General features: G+C 40.4%; 1 protein-coding gene across 4 annotated transcripts in view; it reads left to right on the forward strand.

Annotated features, from left to right (window-relative positions):
- Positions 1–20527, forward strand: part of LOC100113816 (programmed cell death 6-interacting protein) — a 374789-nt gene that overhangs the window by 61573 nt on the left and 292689 nt on the right. The window lies entirely within an intron of this gene.

The raw sequence follows: 20527 nt of genomic DNA on the forward strand, positions 1-20527 counted from the left end.
TGCTTGGTTTATGTACAGGGGTATGTTAATAATCGCATTCTGCTTCATTTTTAAATTGCGTTTCTATTAGGGATGATTTAGATTCACTTAATTTATTACATCTTGTTTTAGAAGTGCTAGGGGTCTCTGTTAGGTTTTTTCAATTATGGGGTTATTGCGATTTGGTTTTTTAGTTTGGGGTACTTTATATGTTTGCTTATTTGACTTTGGGCAGGGTATGATCATTCCGCATTTCGTTCCCATTATTAATGCTATTATGCCTGCTATCATAACCAGTTGGAAGGTTAGACCACTATATAGAAGTGTATTTGTTTTATATTCTCGCATTTTGTGTTCTTTCAATTCACTTAATTTTTCTATCATTTGTTTTAAGGATTTGACTTGATTAAAATCAGATTTAGATCCAATTATGTCAATGTTTTGGTGTGTATTGTGATCAAGATTCTGGTCTTTTTCATTTAGAATGGGGTACATGTCATGTATTTTTAAATTAATTTCGGGTTTATACAAATATGTGGTTCGACTGGATTTGGTTTCTTGTCCAAATATCATGCTGTCTGTGGTCCTTCCAACGCACGTTGGTGAGAGTCGTATTATTCCGACTTTCTCCAGTTTTATTTTTGTGTCTCCTTGGTTCGTGCATGAAATTCGCATTTGTTCTGGTTTGACAACTGAGTATAGCCAGGATTGGTCATTTTCTAAATATTCCCATTGGGTTTTTGCATTGGTTCCATATCTTATGTCACAAGTTTTTAGTGCTGCCGTGTTGGGGTTCAATAGCATTGTTACTTCACAGTCTTTCGATGTCGGTGTACTCTCAAGTGGACCAAGTGTTGGGCATATGAGGGCATAATGCGTTTTGGCACATGTGATTGTGGGTTCCGCATTGAATTTAACGTATTTTTCTTGATTAGAATTTACTGCCAAATATTTGTGCGATGGTTTCACGAATACTATCTCCGTTGTTTGATTTTGCTCGTTTTGTGGCACTGCCACCGAATGTAGTCGGTAGATTTGATATGGTTCTTTGCCCACTAGGGGTACGTGTATCACGGCAATGGTCCTTCCATCTTGATGGATTGCGTTCTGATATTTTGGTTAGTTCTTCTATTCTAAGTGCTCTGTGGGTATGGCAAAGTCCAGATTTTCGCTGGTTCTTTTTACGTCCGTCATAATTTGATGTAGCATGCTTGTTGTTATAAGTTCCGGATGGATCTTTCGTTCTTTCAGGTATCTGAGTACTTTTAAGACCTTCTCGTTGCTTTTTATTTAGTGGTCCAGTGTTGATTCTAGGCGTTTCACGTACACGGTTATTTCTATTAGATGTTTTAGTCCATCGTCTTCTTTTAACATTTTGTATACTGTTTTGGTTAAGCTTGCTTCGAATCCTTGGAGCACTTTCTGGTGGTTTTTGGTTATATTATATAGTTCTTCAAATTGCGCTGAGACTATGTGCGCATTTTGATCCGTTATCTGCACGATTTTCGTTTGGTCTTGAAATAACGTGTCTATGTTCTTGTTGATGTTGTCCACGTCATCAGAGGTGTCTAGACCGAATAAACTTTTGCTTAGTGAGCCTATTATTCCTAGGGGTGCTATTCTTTTCACTCGAATACTTCTGGGATTTCTCACGGTTGGATACGATTGGTGTGTCATTGTTTTAATGGTTTCGTTTATTTGCTTTTGCACTTCTTTCAAGGTTTGGTCCTTCAACTTTATGAGATCTAGTCCTAATACACGTTTGCATTTGGTCTCTTCGATTCACGTCAAACAGCTATTGTAAACGGCCTTGTATGACTCCAATGGTGCATATGTCTGCATGAATTCGTCCACGTCGATGTAGATTTGAATCTTCCAGTTTGCTCTCTTTGTCCTCATGACGTCCACTCTCTCGAAGTAGATGCCGAGGTTCGGGTTCAATGGGTTCATTTGATATGGGGTTGACTTCGGGCCATTGTTATTATATTAAAAAATGTGATCAAAATTTTGTTTAATTTATTCATCCTGCAAATTTAGATATGAGTTAGTGACAGTTCATAAAATTTAATTTTATAAATATATTATTTACAATTTATTTACATTTATATGCGGTTAATTAATCAGAATTGGTATCAGAATTATCCTCTACGTGCTTTAATTTATCAATGTGTTTTCTAATTCTTTTGCCATTAGAATATTCTAAAATTACGTTTTTCCTGCCAACGAATTCAATGATTTTCAAGGGTTTGTTTCTGTATGCATCAAATTTACTAACTCGGAGTTCATTAATTAACCTAGCATATCCACCCACTTTGCCCTTAAACGCTCTAATCTTTGTGTCATACCTCGCTTTTGTTTTGACTTTGTTAGCTATTTGGGTTTCGGCTGCTAAAAATTTCATCTCTTCCAATCTTAGTACTAGATCTCGCACGTAAACATTATAGGTTCTTAATTTTTCATCAGATGGTATCCTTAAGGGAAAACGCGCTACCCTCCCATAAACCAGTTCGAAAGTAAAATTGGTTGCCGTGTGTATGCTAGTATTATACGTGAAGGTGGCAAATGGTGTCAGATGGTCCCAATCATCATGTTTCTCAGAATATATTCTGATGAATTCTGTGAGCGGAGCGTGACTTCTTTCTAGTGATCCATTTGTTTGAGGTCTATATCCCGAGGTAGTTAAGTGGTTTATTTTAAATAACTTTAGTAGAGATTCAACTATATTTGATAAGAAACTGGTTCCTCTGTCAGAAAGTATTGCTCTCGGCGCTCCAAATTGGCAAATGAGGTATTTCGCCAATGCATCAGCAATTGTGGTTGCATGTAGGTTTTTGATGGGTATTGCTATGAGGTACTTTGTTAGATTGCACTGCATGGTTAGCAAATGGCAATTTCCTCTCGGTGTCATTCTAAGTTTCCCTACGGTATCTATTGACACTTTGTCGAAAGCCTCTATTGGTGTGTTCGTGATGATCATTGGTTCTCTTGTCTTGAATCGGTCTGTTTTCTGTTCCTGGCAATTCGCACATCGCTTAATGTAGTCTTGAACGTCGTTCCTCATTCCAGGCCAATAGTATCGCTCTCTTATCTTTTGATAAGTCTGGTTAATTCCTTTATGTCCTCCTGTTAAACTATCATGAAGGTGACTGATTGTTTCTTTCCTGTGTTTTTCAGGTGATACTTCTGCATTGCCATAACACATGGTTATTCTTATCCCACTTCTGTGAAAGTTTTCATAGAGCATTTCTATGATGGTTGGAGATCCTAGTTGGTCCAAGATATCTCCTTTTCTGGACAATCGAAAGCTTTTGATACTTTTCTCTACGAGTATTTGTTTTAGGTTTATGAGTGCTTCACGTAGATTCGGTATTTTGATGGTGCTGAATTATTTGTCTTTCACTATCACCGTAAATATGTGATGTTTCTTAAAAGGAGTAATTATCACTTGTCCTGACTTTGGTTTCTTGTTTTTTATTTTTGCTAAATCAATGGCTCCTATTTCTTCTAGCAGTCTGGTGACGGACCACGTGTTATCACAATCGGCTGATAAAAAATGTACAAGGTTGTCCCTCTTGTGTATGAGACATTCTCTCACAGTGATTATGTTGTGAGGAGCTCGTATCATTCTTGCCTTCATGTCGGTTGAAGCACTGTTAGATTCTTCATCGACTTGGTGGGAATAACAATTTTTATTTAGCGGTTCCAAGTCTGGTGGGTGTAGGTATAAGAAATGGCATGATTGGTTTCGGTGGCTTCGAAAATCTTATCTCTATTATTGACCCTTCTTCGGCCTCTATCTCGCTCAGTACTCCTAGTTTTCTTTTGCTTTTGAGTTTGTTTCGGGGTGTACTGTTGGCTGTAGGGCTGTCACTTTTTATCGTAGGTGTCACAGATAAGGTTCTTCTTACTGGTGGAGGTATAATATCTGTTACACTGTGGACGTCTGATTCATCTCCTGTATTTTCTTGACCTGATGCTTCTTGTAGTTTCTCTGGTGCTCGTTTTATTAGTTTCTGGACACGTTTTCTCCATACATCGTCTACGTCACTTTCGTTTTCGAACCTTGGGTCCGACATGTAGATGGTTTTTCGCACGTCTTCTGGCACATTGTCATCATCTGAGAAATGCGAAGGTAGTTCTAGTTGTATCTCTATTTCAGTCCCTGATTCGCTGATATCCGTTCCTTTATCCATTTCATATCTTCTCATACTCTCTTCAAATTTTCTACTAGCCTCTTCCACTTCCTGTTTTGTCAGAGTTGTTTTTATGGACAGGTTTTCTATTGAGTCTTCACAGTGTTTTCTTCACTTTGAGATCATTCTACTGCACTTAACTCGATGGCAATATTACTTATAGTTTTGTCTTGATTGTCCTCTGAAGAGAATACCTCATTTTCTGGCATTTCCTGTTTTTCGTCCTCTGTTATTTCTGAGTCTTCCACTCGTAACCCACTGTATCTAGGGTCTGGCAATGGTGGTTTATCTAAGTCGCTGACTTCGTTGGCTGTGGACGATAGCCATGATCTTCTTGACGGGTTTACTGTCATAGAAGTGTCTGAATCTATGTTGGGCGAACTTTCTGGCAACTCTCTGGCTTTGACAGAGGTCATTTCTGTTGTCGATTCTTCAACCCTGGTTGACGCTTTCGCTTGTACGGGTTTCTTTGGATCGATGGTTTTGAATGTTTTGGTTGCTTTTCCTTGTTTAATGTACTGCCCTACTGGACTTGGTATCTGTGTGCGTTTCGCTCTCGTTCTCTGTGCTATCACGCTATGATCTAGTTTAGGTCGTTCTTTATTTGATTTAGCCCCTATGGGTCTGCCTCTGGGTCGGGGTGCAGTGTCTTTTCGGATGCTAATTGAGCTCTGCTGCGAAAGCCGGTGTTCCGCATGGGCCCCTTGTCTTTAGTTTTATTTTGATCTTCTTTTGTTTTCTCATCAATTACCATTACTTTGATTCTTGGCAAATTTTTGTTAATTTCCTTTTCAGTCATTTCTGGAGTATTTCTTGACCAAGCATCAGCATTCTTATTTAATTTTCCAGGTTTGTATTTAAATGTGTATTCATAACCTGTGAACCTGAACATCCACCTCATGAGTCTTTGTCCAGGGTCTTTTCTGCTATGCATCCAATTTAAAGGTTCATGGTCGGACACCAGTGTGAATTTACGGCACAATAAATATGGTTTAAATTGATGTAGAGCATATAGTACCGCTAAGCATTCCTTTTCAGTGGTGGAATAATTTCTTTCAGCTGTTTAGTGCCCTCGATAAATATTGGACTGGGTGATCAAATCCGTCCTTTTCTTGGCTCAAGACTGCTCCGATTGCGTAGTCTGATGCATCAGTGGTCAGAGTGAATTCTTTATTGAAGTCAGGACATTGTAATTTGGGTTCTTCCATGAGGCACTGCTTTAATTTTTCAAAACTTTCTTCGCACTTTTCGGTCCACTCAAATTTCACATTCTTTTTCAATAAGTCATTTAATGGTTTTGCAATTTTAGCAAAATTTTTAATGTACTTTCGATAATAGCCAAACATTCCAAGTACTTCTCTTATATTCTGTGCGTTTTTGGGTGTGGCTAATTTAGCTATTGCTGCAACTTTCTCTGGATTTGGTTCCACGCCTCTTGCACTGATTATGTGTCCTAGAAAACCCACTTCTTTTCTGAAAAATTCAATTTTGTCTGGTTGTAGAACTAATTTCGCCTCCCTCAGTCTTTGCATCAAATTTCTAATTCTGCTTTCATGCTCTTGTAAATCTTTGCTGTAAACAATGATGTCATCTAAATACACAAGCATTGCAATGTTTTGAAGTCCTCTAAGTACTTTTTCCATTAGTCTTTGGAAAGTCGCTGTGGTATTTTTCAATCCTTCTGGCATTCTGGTGTACTCATAATGTCCGTTGATTGTAGTGAAGGCAGTTTTATAGCAGTCTTCGGGTGCCATTGGTATTTGTTGAAAACCACTTGCCAGGTCGAAGATAGAAAAGTACGTAGCACCTCCTAATTGGTCCATTATATCTGCAATATTTGGTAATGGATATGCATCTCTGATTGTTTTTTTATTTAATTCTCTGAAATCAATAACCATTCTCCATCGTGGATTGCCATGACTGTCAGGCTTCTTGGGTATTATCCAAATAGGTGAGTTGCACGGAGAATTAGACTCTCTTATGATTCTGTCTCTCAATTTCTTTTCCACGCTGTCTCTTACAACTTGCTTATGTTGCGGAGGATGTCTATATTGCTTGGTATTGATGGGTACATCGTTTTCTAGATGTATATGATGTTCAATCATATCTGTGCATGGAAGTTTATCTCCTGCGAGCAGAAATCGGTCCAAATAGTCTTCGATGATTCGATCAACTATGTCCAATTCTTTTCGATTTAAGTGATCTCTTCTGATTGCTTCTTTTACTCTTTCTAGTCTCTTTATTTGGTCCACGATCATGTCGCCATTAAACTCACTGTCAGTTTCTTGCAGGAAATCTGGCCCTGTGTCAAATGGTATAAGTTCTTTTGGATCCACTTCCATGATGACATCTTCCTCACTCGTATTGATGGCCATCATTTTGCAAGTATTATTTATATTGGTTACTACACCTTCTCCTAGAAATAGATGTTTGTTTCCCACATCTATTCTCGGTATGTATCCTTCTTTTAGTTCGGTTTTTATGAGATTGATTTGAATCACTTGTCGGGTTCTAGCTTTGATTATATGATTTACAGTTCCTCCAATTTGATCGGCTACATTCTCATCATCTTGTTTCATAAGCTCACTTTTCTCACTTAGGGCAGATTCTACTTTTAGCACTTCATTTGTTTGTTTACACTTATATCCTCTATTAATATTTCTCGGATTGTGTTCCTCTTCATGTCCAATGAACGGTATGGGGCGCATTACATCTCCGCTTATCATTAGTGCATTTTTGTAATACGATATTACAGCTTCTTCTTTCTTTAGGTAATTGCGTCCTAACATCCCATCAAATGGAATAGGAAAATCGTCCGATATTATTTGAAATTTCACTGGGTTGCCTTTTATATCTAAATATATTGATGCGTACGTCTTCAGAGTTTGGTTTGTGATTCCGCCTAGCTCTCTAGCGTCAGCAGTACAGATGGGCATATCATCATCCAATACACTTGCTTTAATTAAGTTTACTGTGGCTCCGTTGTCAATCATGAATTCCACCCATGGTTTAGTGGTTCCAACTGGTATTCTTATCCTTACTGCTGTGGCCTTGTCGTCCTCCCAATCAACATTTTGAGATCCTTTACAGTTTGTGGACCACATTCTTGATAGTTCTCTGGTCTTGTCAAAATTGCCATCACTGGTGCCTTCGGCTGATTGTTTCTCGCACCCGTTGGGTTCGTGTTTTTGTTCTCGTTGTACGCCTGTAACTGTTGCTGATAATGCTGCTGGTCCGTATTTCTGGGCATCTGTTGAGTTTGGACTTGATTAGTGCTTTGGTTTTGCATTGAGTGCATTTGGTTCTGTCTCGGGTAACCATGGCTTTGGCTCGCCATCTTGGGGTCGTGGCGAGCCTCTTGGTAGTTTAAATTACCTCTCTGGGCTTGATCATTATGTTGTTGATGATTATTGCGCGAATTAGTGTCATTTCTTCTATCCGGATATTGCGATGCATCGTAGTATCTCCCAGTTTCGTGATCGAATATTTGCTGATTCCCCCTGTTCCCGTTGCTATTCCAAGCCTGCCAATTATTGCGTTGTTGCTGCCCGTTGTTATAGCTACGGTTGTAACCTCCTCGTCCACCTTGATTGCTGTAATTGTTCTGATAGCCTTTTCCTCGATAGTTGTTGCCTCGATAATTGTTTTGATAATTATTCTGCGGGAAATGATTTTGAGGTTCACTTTGTTGCGGTCCGTCGTACGTTCTATCATTCACGTACCCCACGTAATTTGAGTTCTGTTGATTATTTTGATAGCTATTCTCATGTCGGTATCCTCCGTAGCGACGATAGTTGTCACCATTTTGTGGCCCATTATAGTTCTCCTGATTATTATAGTATCGGTCTCTACCTCTGTATGGTCTTGAATCTGGAATTATTTTTGCTTCCATTCTGGTTTCTAGTCTCACTGCTTCTTCATAAGCTTCTCGTAAATCATTGGATTTATTATAGTCTACTCTATCAGCCAAATTTGCAGGTAAACCTTTGATGAATATATCCACTGTTAAAGTTTCCAATGGTGCCATCATGTCGTTCTTGAAACTTTCTCCTTTTTCTAAAATCTCCGTTTTAAATGTTGTATCAAATCTTCTACACTTTTTATCGTTTTATTGTTTAAACTCTTCTTTGCTGATCCCGTTATTTTATTCAGAGCGTGTTGTAAGAATTGCGGCTTAATCGGGTCACTGACCAACTCGCTGGCGTTCCTCAAATCTTGTATGTAGTCTCGAAGATTCTTCTTTCCATCAAAACTTGGAATTCCGCTTATGCATTTCATGAGTGCAAAGCTGTTTGCCATGGTGCTCATTAGAAGCATGCTGGCATCTTATGGTTCTGCATTGGTTGAATTGTCGTTGTTTGAGGCGTTTCCCGTCATTTCGAATAAGTGCTGTGTACCTTCTAGATAATTTAGATAGTCACTCGTGTCGTCAATGGATTCTCTTGCACACTTATGATACTTGGAGTTATTTAATAAGCTTTCAGCTACTTTGACTTTCTTCTTCTTACCCAATTTATTTTTAATTAATTGTATAATTTTGCTTAACTTGTGTCACCACTCTCACTTGTCGCTAATATCACTTTATTTCAAGAAGTTTCACTCATAAATTCAAAAAGAAAAATTTAAGAAGTATGTACTTTGGAAATATATGACCCCAAAACAACAAAAAAAATTACTAAAGTCAATGTAATGGAAAATAGGTACGTAATGTTCGTAAAAGGGGTAAAAATAATAGTTCACGTAAAATGGAATAATCAAAGTAACCAAAAAGATTTTATTTATCTATTATGCAAAAAGAAGGTTAAATTAACATGCTTTTAAATTTATGCTAATTAGTAATAATTATTATTGTCGTAGAACCCTAAAAATGTTAAATCTTCGTGATTACTGTTTGAATTCTGCGCCCGCTTAAAATGGCTGCCGCGCGCTCTCTCTGCTTCTGGACTATCTTGACTCGACCGCGTCAGTTGCGCGCGCCTTTTCTCGCACCGCTGTAAAGTCCCTAGCCACACCTAGTGACCATGCTCGCACGCATGCAAGCGCGCCCGCGTTCGCTCTGAACAAACACGTGCCGTTGGCTGCTATGCTGCAATGGCTAACCTCACTCGTGTCGCGTCGCGTACTTTGTTTTTCGATTATTGCTATTAAATTGCGGTAAAAATAGTGCGCAGGTGTAATCTGTTGGTCCGCGAGTGTGTTCTCTACCTGTGTCGGTGATTTTTGGACAGTGTTTATTAATGAAAACAGGAAATATGAGTGTGGGCCCAGGACTCTCTACCCGAAGCAGTGCACACCTGTTGCTGCTTATTCAGATGAGTTCTTTTCTGATGATAATTAAACTTAAATTAATATTGAGCTTCAAGTGAGGGGAAAGGCGCATACTACCAAAACTGGCTTGTATATTCACACAAGGATGACGGTATATAACATCTGGGTAATGTTTTTGTAACATTTAATCTAATCAGTAGTCTCTTTATTCGAACTTACACCAATATTTTGTCAAGTTTAAGCTAATCGTTACATTGATTGTCGAAATTTGTCTGAACCTTAAATATTTATGTTATCACGCGGTCTTAATTTCTAAACTATACTTTGAAAATAAGTTACTGATTCTAATTTTACTGAATTTTCTTGTTTGGAATAAAAACCTTACCCTCTTTAGCTTTAACCTTAAAATATTTGTTCTTAGCCTTGTTGCATTTATTGAAAATTCTAAAGTGATCTTGAAAAATAAAAATACTCGTTCAAAAATGCGACTAATTCTCTTATTAACTTAATGAATACTTTTCAAACTTAGAAACATCTTTCTACAACGTTACATTGGTCCAATAGGTGCTGTATTGGAGCAGGAAGTCGAAATTCAAGTTATTCAACCTCGTCCACCAGTACTATACAACAAAATTTGGGGCTTTTGGCGAAAAATCAACTGGGTGCACGAGTTTTAAGGTAAGGGTAAAATAAAGTGTTCTGTGTATCTTGTGCTCCTGTCTAGTGCTTCAGCGGTGTTTATATAGTGTTAAGGTATTGAGAGTGTCAGTACACGACAAAATTTTGTGTATAAAATGAGAAGATACTTTGTATTGTATACGTGGACTAGCGAGAAATGCAATCCTACGTTTCACTTGCTCTTTCCCATTGTGAGAAATGATGTTTTGTAATAATTTTGCTTTTAATTAAAAAAAAAGAAATTGTATACTTCTCGAGATCTTGTACAGTGAACGTGTGAACTCTTTGTGTTTGACCACGAGTGCTTCTATTCCAATTATAAATATTAAAAAAAAAAGCAAAACATGTCATAAACTTTTTAATCGGATTTCAAGTGATTTTAAAATTTCTCTTTTTCCTTTAAAAATTTGAGTCTTTGGGTGATCGAAAATAGTGTATTGCGTTTATATCTCAAATATGGTCAAATGCTTTGAATGTTTTTCAAAGTGCGTGTAATTTTTGAGTTGTGCTAGTGGTGTATTATGCCGTGTATGTGAGATTTTCAGTGTTTGCAATTATGTTTATATTGTGTCATGGGGATTTTGCACGAATACTTCAAAGTGCTTTCTACACGTTTTTTTTTTATTTCCTTTTTATTCATAAACTTTAACTAGTGAGTTTGACTTTACTGATTTGTTGTCAGTCGCACTCTTTGCTAATGAACCAATTCTTTTCTTAATGATCTCTGATACTAATTTTGATTTTTCTTTTATAGCATGGAACATATACTTCTGGTCCTGAACAGTCAATTCTCACTTTTGCTGCGAAAATCGAATTTCAGCACCAGAGCACCTGCGTAATGAGAACGCTCTGATTCGACTCTCTAGTTACGCACCGAAACTGCAACGCAGCTCCGCACGTGTGACTAGCCGTTCGGCGGGGAAGTTGTTTAGGTCAACGAGATTCTTAGCCACTTGATACTTTTGTGGCCTTGAGTCTCGCTGTACCTTTTTACGTGTGGAACTTTCTCGATTTTACTTTTGAAATTATTATTTCAAATGCGAGATCGGGAAAGTTGTCACGTAACACAAGAACTTTCATTCAGTAAATGAATCTCCTAATAATAAAAAGTCATCTTAATATATAACCGATTTTAGACCTGAATTTCTAAGAAAATAAATAACAGGTTTCATTAATTTTGTAATAAGCTGGAGAGCTACGCTCAAATCAAAAGGCAAACATGTAAATTCATATATAACACCAGAAAACGAAAATCTCAAGAACTTTCAATCAAATAATACGCATCTTTAAGATCTAGGGTTGCCATAAAAGAGTCGTTATGAATTAATTTCATTGCTACTTTATGGTCTTCTATTTTAAAATGTTCCGCTATGACATACTCGTTTAGCTTTGAGAGATTCAAAATTAACCTATAAGATTTGTTTTGTTTTGTGCTCTAAGAAAATAGAAGAGAGAAATTGACCTTTAACAGGTGCACGTGTAACAGTTACACCATTTTTGAGAAGTTGTTCAATTACAATAGAAATATTCTCAGTTTCCGTGTATGTTCGCTTTCTTTCTGAGATAGGCTTAGATTAAATAGGAATCGCTTTAAATGCTATTTTTACGCCTTGTATCCAGGATAATACCCTAAAGTCTGACGTGATATGCGTCAAATTATAATAAAAGTTTGTTAAGTGACCCCGCAACACAACTTACAGAGCAATTTAGCGTTTCTTCGAGTATTGGCTCCTGTTCGAATTCTTGTATCCGCTGTAGTGCGACTTCTGCTGCTGGTCGGTGCGTCGTGATCTCTGCTTGTACGTTGAGTGAGTCGATTGTTTTTGCCCGCTCGATGATCCAGTGTTGTTCTTGTTCGATGATCGAGACAAACCCTTGTAATTTTTTGAACTATTCTGTGATTTCTTCATTTTTAGTTCTTCTGCTGATTGATCTATTAACATATATATATATATATAAATAAATATTAATGAGCTTTGAATGACCTGCAGCGCACGCCGTTAATATTTGGTGTTTTGCAATTATTGTTTTGTCACGTGTACATGCAGCATCATTTATAGCACGATCCATCTCTGTGCTCAGTTTTAGAAGGTTTAAACAAGCGCAATTTTCTGGAGATGTATATTTTTTAATGAGAGATTTTCTCTTTTCTGCAGGCAGTCCCAATTTCAAAATGTCTGTTCAACGGACAACAAAATCATTGCCCATAGGAGGTGTCAGCACACGATCCTCTACCAGTCGTTTGCTAATGACGTTTAAAACGTTACCGCTTAAGACCTTCTCGCCAGACTCCGCATCTAATATGATCGGTGGATTATCTCCCCCTGGCGTCTCTGTTGAGGAACTGCGACTGTATTCCCGGTCACGTGTTCTATGTCGGCTATCTTCTCTTGAACGGCTGCGATTATCACGGCGTTCCCTGCTTACTTGGACACGTGATCAACGTAGGACGCATTCTCTCGAACGACTTCGTCTGTCATGTCGTTTGCGCGATCCATATCGGACGCCTTGCCTCTGATTATCCGCGTATCTAGACAACGCAGTTAGCATATAGAATTTTAATACTTACAACAGTACAAATAGCTCAGGCAGTAAGATAATGGATTGGGAAGTTGAGGACCGGGGAACGATCTTTGGTTAGGGCAACTTTTTTTAAATTTTTTTGCGGTCAATTCATTTGGATTAATTATCAACATCTATTTTAAATAATTGTCTAGTCAAAATAAAATAATTTTTTTGATTAAAAGTAATACTTTAATTTTATGAGTGATTTCTGACGTGATTTTTAACGCGATTTCTCACGTGAGACGTCACGCCAAATAATCACGTGAGAAATCATGTGATAAATCATGTGAGTAATCAAGTGACTGTTCACATGATTGATCGTGTGATAAGTCACGTGATTTTCCTCGCCAGGGGTAGATAATTTTAATAATCAAAATAATAGTATTCACCGATGTTACCGCTTCTAGAGGTCAGAGCAGAATGAGCACTGGAACTAATTTTTCACGCTATCTATAGATATTTTTGCGCATGCACAGGCGTCATTGATAAACGACAGGAAAGTATTTATATAAACTCAACCTGCGCAGCCTTCTAAACGTTTAGTCTGCTTCTAGTACTGCAATAATTCGAGTTAAAAATAATTAAAGAAAATTCTAGAAAATTTTATTGATTAAAATACTATGATTTAACTATCTTACTGCTTCGAAAGGTTAGAGCAGAATAAGCACAGAAACTAATTGTTTGAGTGAATTTAGTACATTCCAGACATTCTTAATGTTTAAATTGTTTAAGTTTTACTGATTTTTTATCGACTAAAATTAAGAAGATTATTTATCTATTTCATATAGTTCAACTTACCTATTTTTAAGTATGAAAAAATTTTCATCGGTTGTGTCTCGTAAAAGGTTGTGATGTCCGATATTCTTGCAATTTATATCAAAAGAAATAATCGAAAATTATGTTCTCTATTATTTCAACGTTAGCCAACTTTATTATGTTCTTACCCGACTTACGGCGAGGACGTGTTGGCAAGGTATATTTTTCTAAAGTTATATGTATTTTTTTTTTAATTTCATTAATATTCAGCGCATCTATTTATTAAAATGATGCAGTTGTTTCACAATATTTACTTTTAAGTGTTTCAGCGCATTCATTTATTAAAATGCTGCAGCCGTTCCATGAAATTTTCTATTGTGGTTTTTGCAGAACAATTTGCAGACTATATTTACAGCAATGTTAAAAAATGCAAAGTATACTTGAACACAAGTCCTTAAATATATATATATATATATATATATATATATATATATATATATATATATATAGATTTAAGGAATCTCTCTCTTTCTCTCTCTCTCTCTATCTCTCTGGATACTGGGAGTAGCTTGAGGGCGGGCTTTCTCAATGTGAACTCGCTCAGGGCTCGCATTTAGATCGTCCGTAATTTTCTGGCAGAACGCCCCTCGTATGACATCTTTGGCTTTACACAGACATGGCTGGGTCCGATTGTGGATGACAGGCTAGTTAGCATCGGGGAATATTCTATCATTAGGCAGGATCGAAATGTAAACGGAGGTGGCGTCGCCTTATTTGTACGCAATGAATTGAAAATTAAAAAGCTTGTTTCTTCTGACACTATAAGTCTAGGAAAACCTGTAATTCCAGAGTACCTTTTTTGCAGCGTACAACGGGGCGACTCACCTTCGGTGCTTCTCGGCGTTATTTACAGGCCCCCGAAAATTCCGATGCAAAAATCGAAAATATAGACAATGCAACGGACACTATCTTACATGCAAGCGAGGAGGGCTTTACTTTTAGCCCTGTTAGTATGAGCGACGTCGTTCTTGCTATATCACATTTTTCCTCGCAAGCGAGGAGTGTTGATGGTATTTCGTGCGGGGTGGTCGTCAAGGCCCTGCCAATCATTGGTGAATTTATTCTTAATTTATTTAACTGCTTCGCTCAGGGAATCTTTCCGAGTATCTGGAAGCAGGCACAGTTAATTGCGCTAAGAAAGACCAGCGCACCTTCCAATGTTAAGGACTTTCGTCCGATTGCATTGCTCTGCTTCCTCTCAAAGGTACTCGAGAAGTTAGCACACACCCAGATCACAGAGTATCTTAATAAACATCATATACTCGACCCCTTCCAGGCCGGTTTCCGAAAACACCACAGTTCACAGACTGCGTTATTAAAAGTGACCGACGACGTACGCGTGGCAACACTGCCGTACCATCATACGTACTGGCCTACTTCGACTTTCGCGTAGCACTCCGGCCTGTTAGGGGGGAGGTGACACCTCTGGATATCCCTACTATCGCGACGGAGATGCTGAGGAACTCGTTTCATATCAGCTCCTCATACCTATGGAACAACCTGTCATCACACCTCCGTAACACAACATCCATCGCAGTATTCAAGAAACTAGCTAAAGATTACTTTTTCGAAAACGTATAAACATATAAACATTGTGTACACAGTCGCGCACACGCACACACTTGCTCACTCTCGCTTAACCCATCTTCACCTCAGCATACTTTCACACTACACGCGTACTAAAACAGATACCTCAAACTTATTATGTTTGTACTTTTACTACTCTGCTATACATATTGAATCGTACAACATAATGTACGCAAATAAAAATTAATTAATCTAATCTAATCTCTCTCTCTCTCTCTCTCTCTCTCTCTCTCTCTCTCTCTCTCTCTCTCTCTCTCTCTCTCTGTCTCTCTCTCTCTCTCTACCTCTACCTCTACCTCTACCTCTACCTCTACCTCTACCTCTCTTTCTCTGATGAATAAAACTGACAGCTCTGCTGATTGCCTGTTTTCTACACTGTTTTTCTGCCGCATCTTGCCGTCTAGCTAGTTGTACGTGCCTTATTGAAGCAATTTTTTTCTGTCATCTTTTCTGTCATCTACGTTATGGTGTTGATGGCCCTGAAAAGGGCCGATTGTTTGAAAATCAAGGGGGATTTAGCGGTTCAACGTTACTTTTTCTCTGGGGCCTTGGGCAACTCGTGCGCCTTTATAATATTTAATTTAGTGCCCGGAGAAATAAGGAACACCCGCCTCTTAGACTTAGTAATTATTCAAGGGTCCCTCTATGGCGTGTTGTTTGATCGCGGCTGTTTGAACCAAGCGATTCTAGGTGTTTCTGCTAAAGACGAGCGAGCGGGAGGCACGATGATGCTCGGCCTAGTACGCGTGCACGTTATTCCTATGGGGTCTGGTTCATCTGACTCGTCCTCGTCAGGAGAAGCGCACAAGGTGATACACCCCGTGTCGACGTCCGGGATCGCCTCAAACGTTGGCCTTGGCACATGGAAGTTGGCGATTTCGGGTGGCGGCTTGACCAAAGGCGCGGTCTTGACGGGATTCATCAATACGACCTTGCTGCGAACCTGGACGGTGGGCGAGTCTCCGTGGGCTTCGTCGGGTGAGGCTAAGGGGACGAAGACGAGTATGCGGTTTCGAGTAGCCTCCGCACACTCCTGTCTGCGCTGCTGCCTTGTCCGGCGATAGTTCCGCTTAAAGCGCTGTGCTTCCGAGCGATGCTGAGGTTTGCGAGTTCTGACAGGCATGATTGTTTGCCGAAGAATGATCGCCACGCGTGTCGGTTCCCATTTTTATGCTCAGAGCGCGGACCCCAAAAAGAGGCCTCACTTTTTTACATTGGCTCGATACGCTGCTATCGGAGAGGGGGAAAGGCGCAATTCCAGCACGATTCGGGAACTTTTGTTCGACCGAATTGTATACCAAATAGTTTGAGAATATTTTGTAAGTTCTCGAAGCCGGGAATCTCTTCGACTATCTTGAGAAACCCTCCAGCTTCGGTGCTATGTGCCTTCGAGTAGTTTTCCGAGAAGTACGTACCTAACACATACTCTTACAGAAAATATAAAGGAATCAGTGCCGAGAAGCTAAGGAACTTTCTGCGGACCGTGATACCAAGACGAAATTGTCACCCGTAGTTTACCACGGTTCTTCGTGACTTCGTATCTGAGAGGGATAGACTTTACAGGCGTTTGAAACACTCTAGGCTCGATTATGATCTTTGTATCTACAGACTAGCTAGAGACGATGCTCACAGACAGGTCGAGGAAGCCAGGTTAAATTATTATTATTTACGCCTGTCAATCTTGTCTGATATTGCTGAGATCTGGAAAGAGCTAGAGAAACTTGGAATTTCTACCTCCAAGGCCCCCTCACCATCTCGCTTCTCCACAGACGACCTCAACAAGCATTTCAGCTCGATCTCCAATGATCCGCTTGCTCCGGCTGTTGAGGATTATCTTCACATCCTGAAAAGTCTAGACCTCCCTGAACATTTCGAGTTCAGCACTATAACGGAATTAGATGTGTTGGCTGCAGCATCGCACTTCGACACCCAGGCTAGAGGGAGTGACGGCATCCCGCACGTCGTTATTCCAAAAGCACTGTCGGTACTCGCCCCTTTACTCAGTCGAATCGGGAACCTGCCCCTTAGCGAGTCCTGTTTCCCATTTGCCTGGAAATTGTCGCTTGTGCGCGCTCAATAAGGTCAGCTCACCAACAGCCCTACTGACTATCGTCCGATTTCATTTCGCTGCTTTTTCTCCAAGGCCCTGGAGTGGCTAGTGCACATGCAAGTCTTGGAGTACCTTGAATCAAGGCATTGTCCTGGGCTTCCCCTACTATATAAACGTTTCACCTTCAGTAGCTAATACCTTCATTAATATTGGGGGTGCTCAGGTCAAATTTGAATCTTCTTTGCGTAATCTGGGATTGGTGCTTGATTGTAAACTCTCGTGGGAGGAGCATGTCACACAAATGTGTAAGCGTGCTAACTCACTAATATACAGGCTCTATTTCTTCAGAAAGAGTACCAATTTCAGACTGCGCAAGCACCTTGTGCAAGCGCTCCTTTTTTCAATAATCGATTACTGCTCACTTGTGTACTGTGACCTGACTTAAGAAATTGATGTAAGGCTACAGAAGCTCGCGAATACAGGTATCCGTTACATCTATGGTGTAAGGGGAGACGAGTACACCTCCTCGTACAGGCAGGAGTTGCAATGGCTGACCACCACCGGACGCAGCAAGTACTTTACTGCTTGCTTTCTGCGTAAAATGTTTAATTCAGCTGTACCATGATATGTACTGGCTTAATTTGACTTTCGCGTGACACTTTGGCCTGTTAGGGGAGAGGTGACACCTCTGGACATACCTTAGCGATAGAGATGCTGAGAAACTCGTTTCATATCAGCGCCTCATACCTTTGGAATAACCTGCCATCACACCTCCGGAACACTACATCCATCACAGTATTCAAGAAACTAGCTAAAGATTACTTTTTCGAACTCGAAAACGCATAAACACATAAACATCGGCTGCGCGAGTTCTTTCTACAAATAATTACTGAGCAATTCGAACTATTAGAAGCGCCGAGTGTATATCGGCGCGGACGGTAGAATGTCCGCTCTTCGCGCGTAAGTGGACGATGGACGGTGTCAAATCTACGACGGGACACTTGTATGTCCGCACGTGGACAGTCGTCTCGTAACGGACTCGGTTACACGTCCGTGCTGTTAATTCGACGTATGGTGGTCCTTACCTTAATGATGTAAAGTTGCCGGTGGTTTTTAGGGAATAATATTTGTACTATAACGAGGTGGATTTTCGGTGAAATCCGAGCGTGAGATTATGCTATTCACTCGCTAATACTGGCTTCAATATCGCCCGACCGTATTTATCAAAGGGGCGCCGGGTCGAACGAATTTAACTTTAGACAAAATTTACTACACGTTGCCGGCTGTTGGGAACTCCTTATCTCTGAGGAGATTCGGCCGTGGGTAAAATCGGGAGACAAATTATGACACTTTATTTTAATACACTGCCATCCCAATTCTTTTATTTTTAACTGACTGCTGTTCACAACGAAACGTCGGCTAATATTCACCGGCAAACTTACATTCGTGCAATACCCTTTCGCGATCGAAACTTCCGACGGTTACACAGAATGGCTCCGCGAATCGAGCAAGCCTACTCCCGTCAGTATGGCTATGAAATTCTTAAACAAATACTTCACTCTGTCTACCTCTGTAAATACTGTCTGCTAATCTTCCTTCCTCTCGTTCGGATGATGTCTCGTGCTCTAAAAATTCCGCCATGAACAAGAAAAAACTACTTTAATTTTCGGCACTACCGAGGGGATCTGTTCCAGGCTGTGTTCCAAAACCTAATCTATTTTCTATAAATCGTTTTCGTGTCCTTATACTTCTTTTTTGTTCTAAGTATGAATTATTTCTTTCTAATGTTTTGGTTGTAATTTCTTTCTGATTATTCAAATGATTGTTATTTATTTTCCTCTCATAAAAAAATGATAGACTTGGTAGAGAAAGATAAATAAGATGATTCTGATTAGTTACTAAGAGATTATGTTTGGTTGGTATGGATTGTTAGATCGAAGAACGCGCGAATTTTGCTTGTAATACATGATTTATTTTTGTAACAGACGAAGAGAGAAGAGTCGGAAAGCGAAAAAGAGTAGACGCGGGCTTGAATCGCGGTTACCGAGATTAATAAGCGGGAGCTTTAATCACTGAGCTAACGTCTGCGATACAAGTGAATGCAGTGCATCGTAGTACGGCTTAGAGGACTCTTATTGCTGACTTGTCTCGCTGTTTGCGTTGCAGGCGAGTCGTCCTCGGCTCGCGAACTTCCTTACTGATAGGCAGTACTGTCTTATGCCGCTTACCGTGTAGCGTGGACACTGGACTGCAGTATACACTTGACCGTACAGATCAGAGTTACTTATGCCCTTGTAGCGCGAGCGCCCAGTGAGCCAATCTGCCTGTTGGATTACGCGTATTGCATAACCATCTCAGACTTCTATGGTCCGTTATTACTTTGAATTCTTAGCCTTCTATGTACTGGCGAAACTTACGCACCGCAAACAGCACGGCTAGGCACTCCCGCTTGCTGACTGTATAGTTTCTTTCAGCGGACGTAAGCACTCGGCTGGCGAATTCAATGGCTCGACCAACGCTGCGTAGCCCTCCAGAAACTGACTATACCACGATGCCATGCCGTGGAAACCCCTCAGTTGTTTTAGATTCTTTGGCTGTGGAAAATTTACTATCTGAGCTATCGTCTCCAGATCTGGTCTTAATCCGTCTCTGTTTACAAGGACGCCGAGATATTTCACCTTCTCCTTGCAGAACACGCTTTTCTCTCTGTTGACCGTCAACCCTGCTTCCTTGATTCTTTTTAACACACGCTCGAGGCCTTTAACATGATCCTCGAACGTTTGCGACGTTGCAAACGTCGCAGCCGCGACGATACGAGGAATCTCGTTCGATGCGGCCAAGCTCTGAGTGCGCGGAAGAAACAAACGAGTTGGATTGTTGTTGTCGGTGCCAGCCTGACCTCGAGTTCGAGGAACGGGCCGGCTAACCGTCCACGTTAGCGCGAGAGTGAGCATCGTTGGCGCGAGAGTGAGCCTCGACGGCGCGCGCGCTGATTGGACCTCCGCATGTCGCGAGCCAATCAGTGGGCGCCGATGTGCGACTCGCTATCCGCGCGGACTGCCAGCCAATCAGGCGCGAGGAAGATGCGCGGGTCCGACGAGCGCGAGTGGAGAGTGAGCGCGAGTGGAGAGTGAGCGCGAGAACGAGCGGGAAATCGGAGAGTTCTCTCACGACTGTCGACGGAGTACGTCGACGTGCGAGAGAGATACGTGGCCTCCTCTGTTACGAGGAGAATTGGGAGAGTCTCCCGAGGTTGTGCGAGTGTGCGAGAGTGTGAGAGAGTCACAGGTGCAGCACGTTGGCACGAGCAAGTGCCGACGCCCGGACGAGCCAGCAACCATCCACACGAGAGGAAGGAAGCTAGCCAGTCCGCCATCATTGTCCGGAGGAC

The sequence above is a fragment of the Nasonia vitripennis genome (genome assembly GCF_009193385.2).
Source record: "Nasonia vitripennis strain AsymCx chromosome 4 unlocalized genomic scaffold, Nvit_psr_1.1 chr4_random0004, whole genome shotgun sequence".
Classification (NCBI taxonomy): Eukaryota; Metazoa; Arthropoda; class Insecta; order Hymenoptera; family Pteromalidae; genus Nasonia; species Nasonia vitripennis.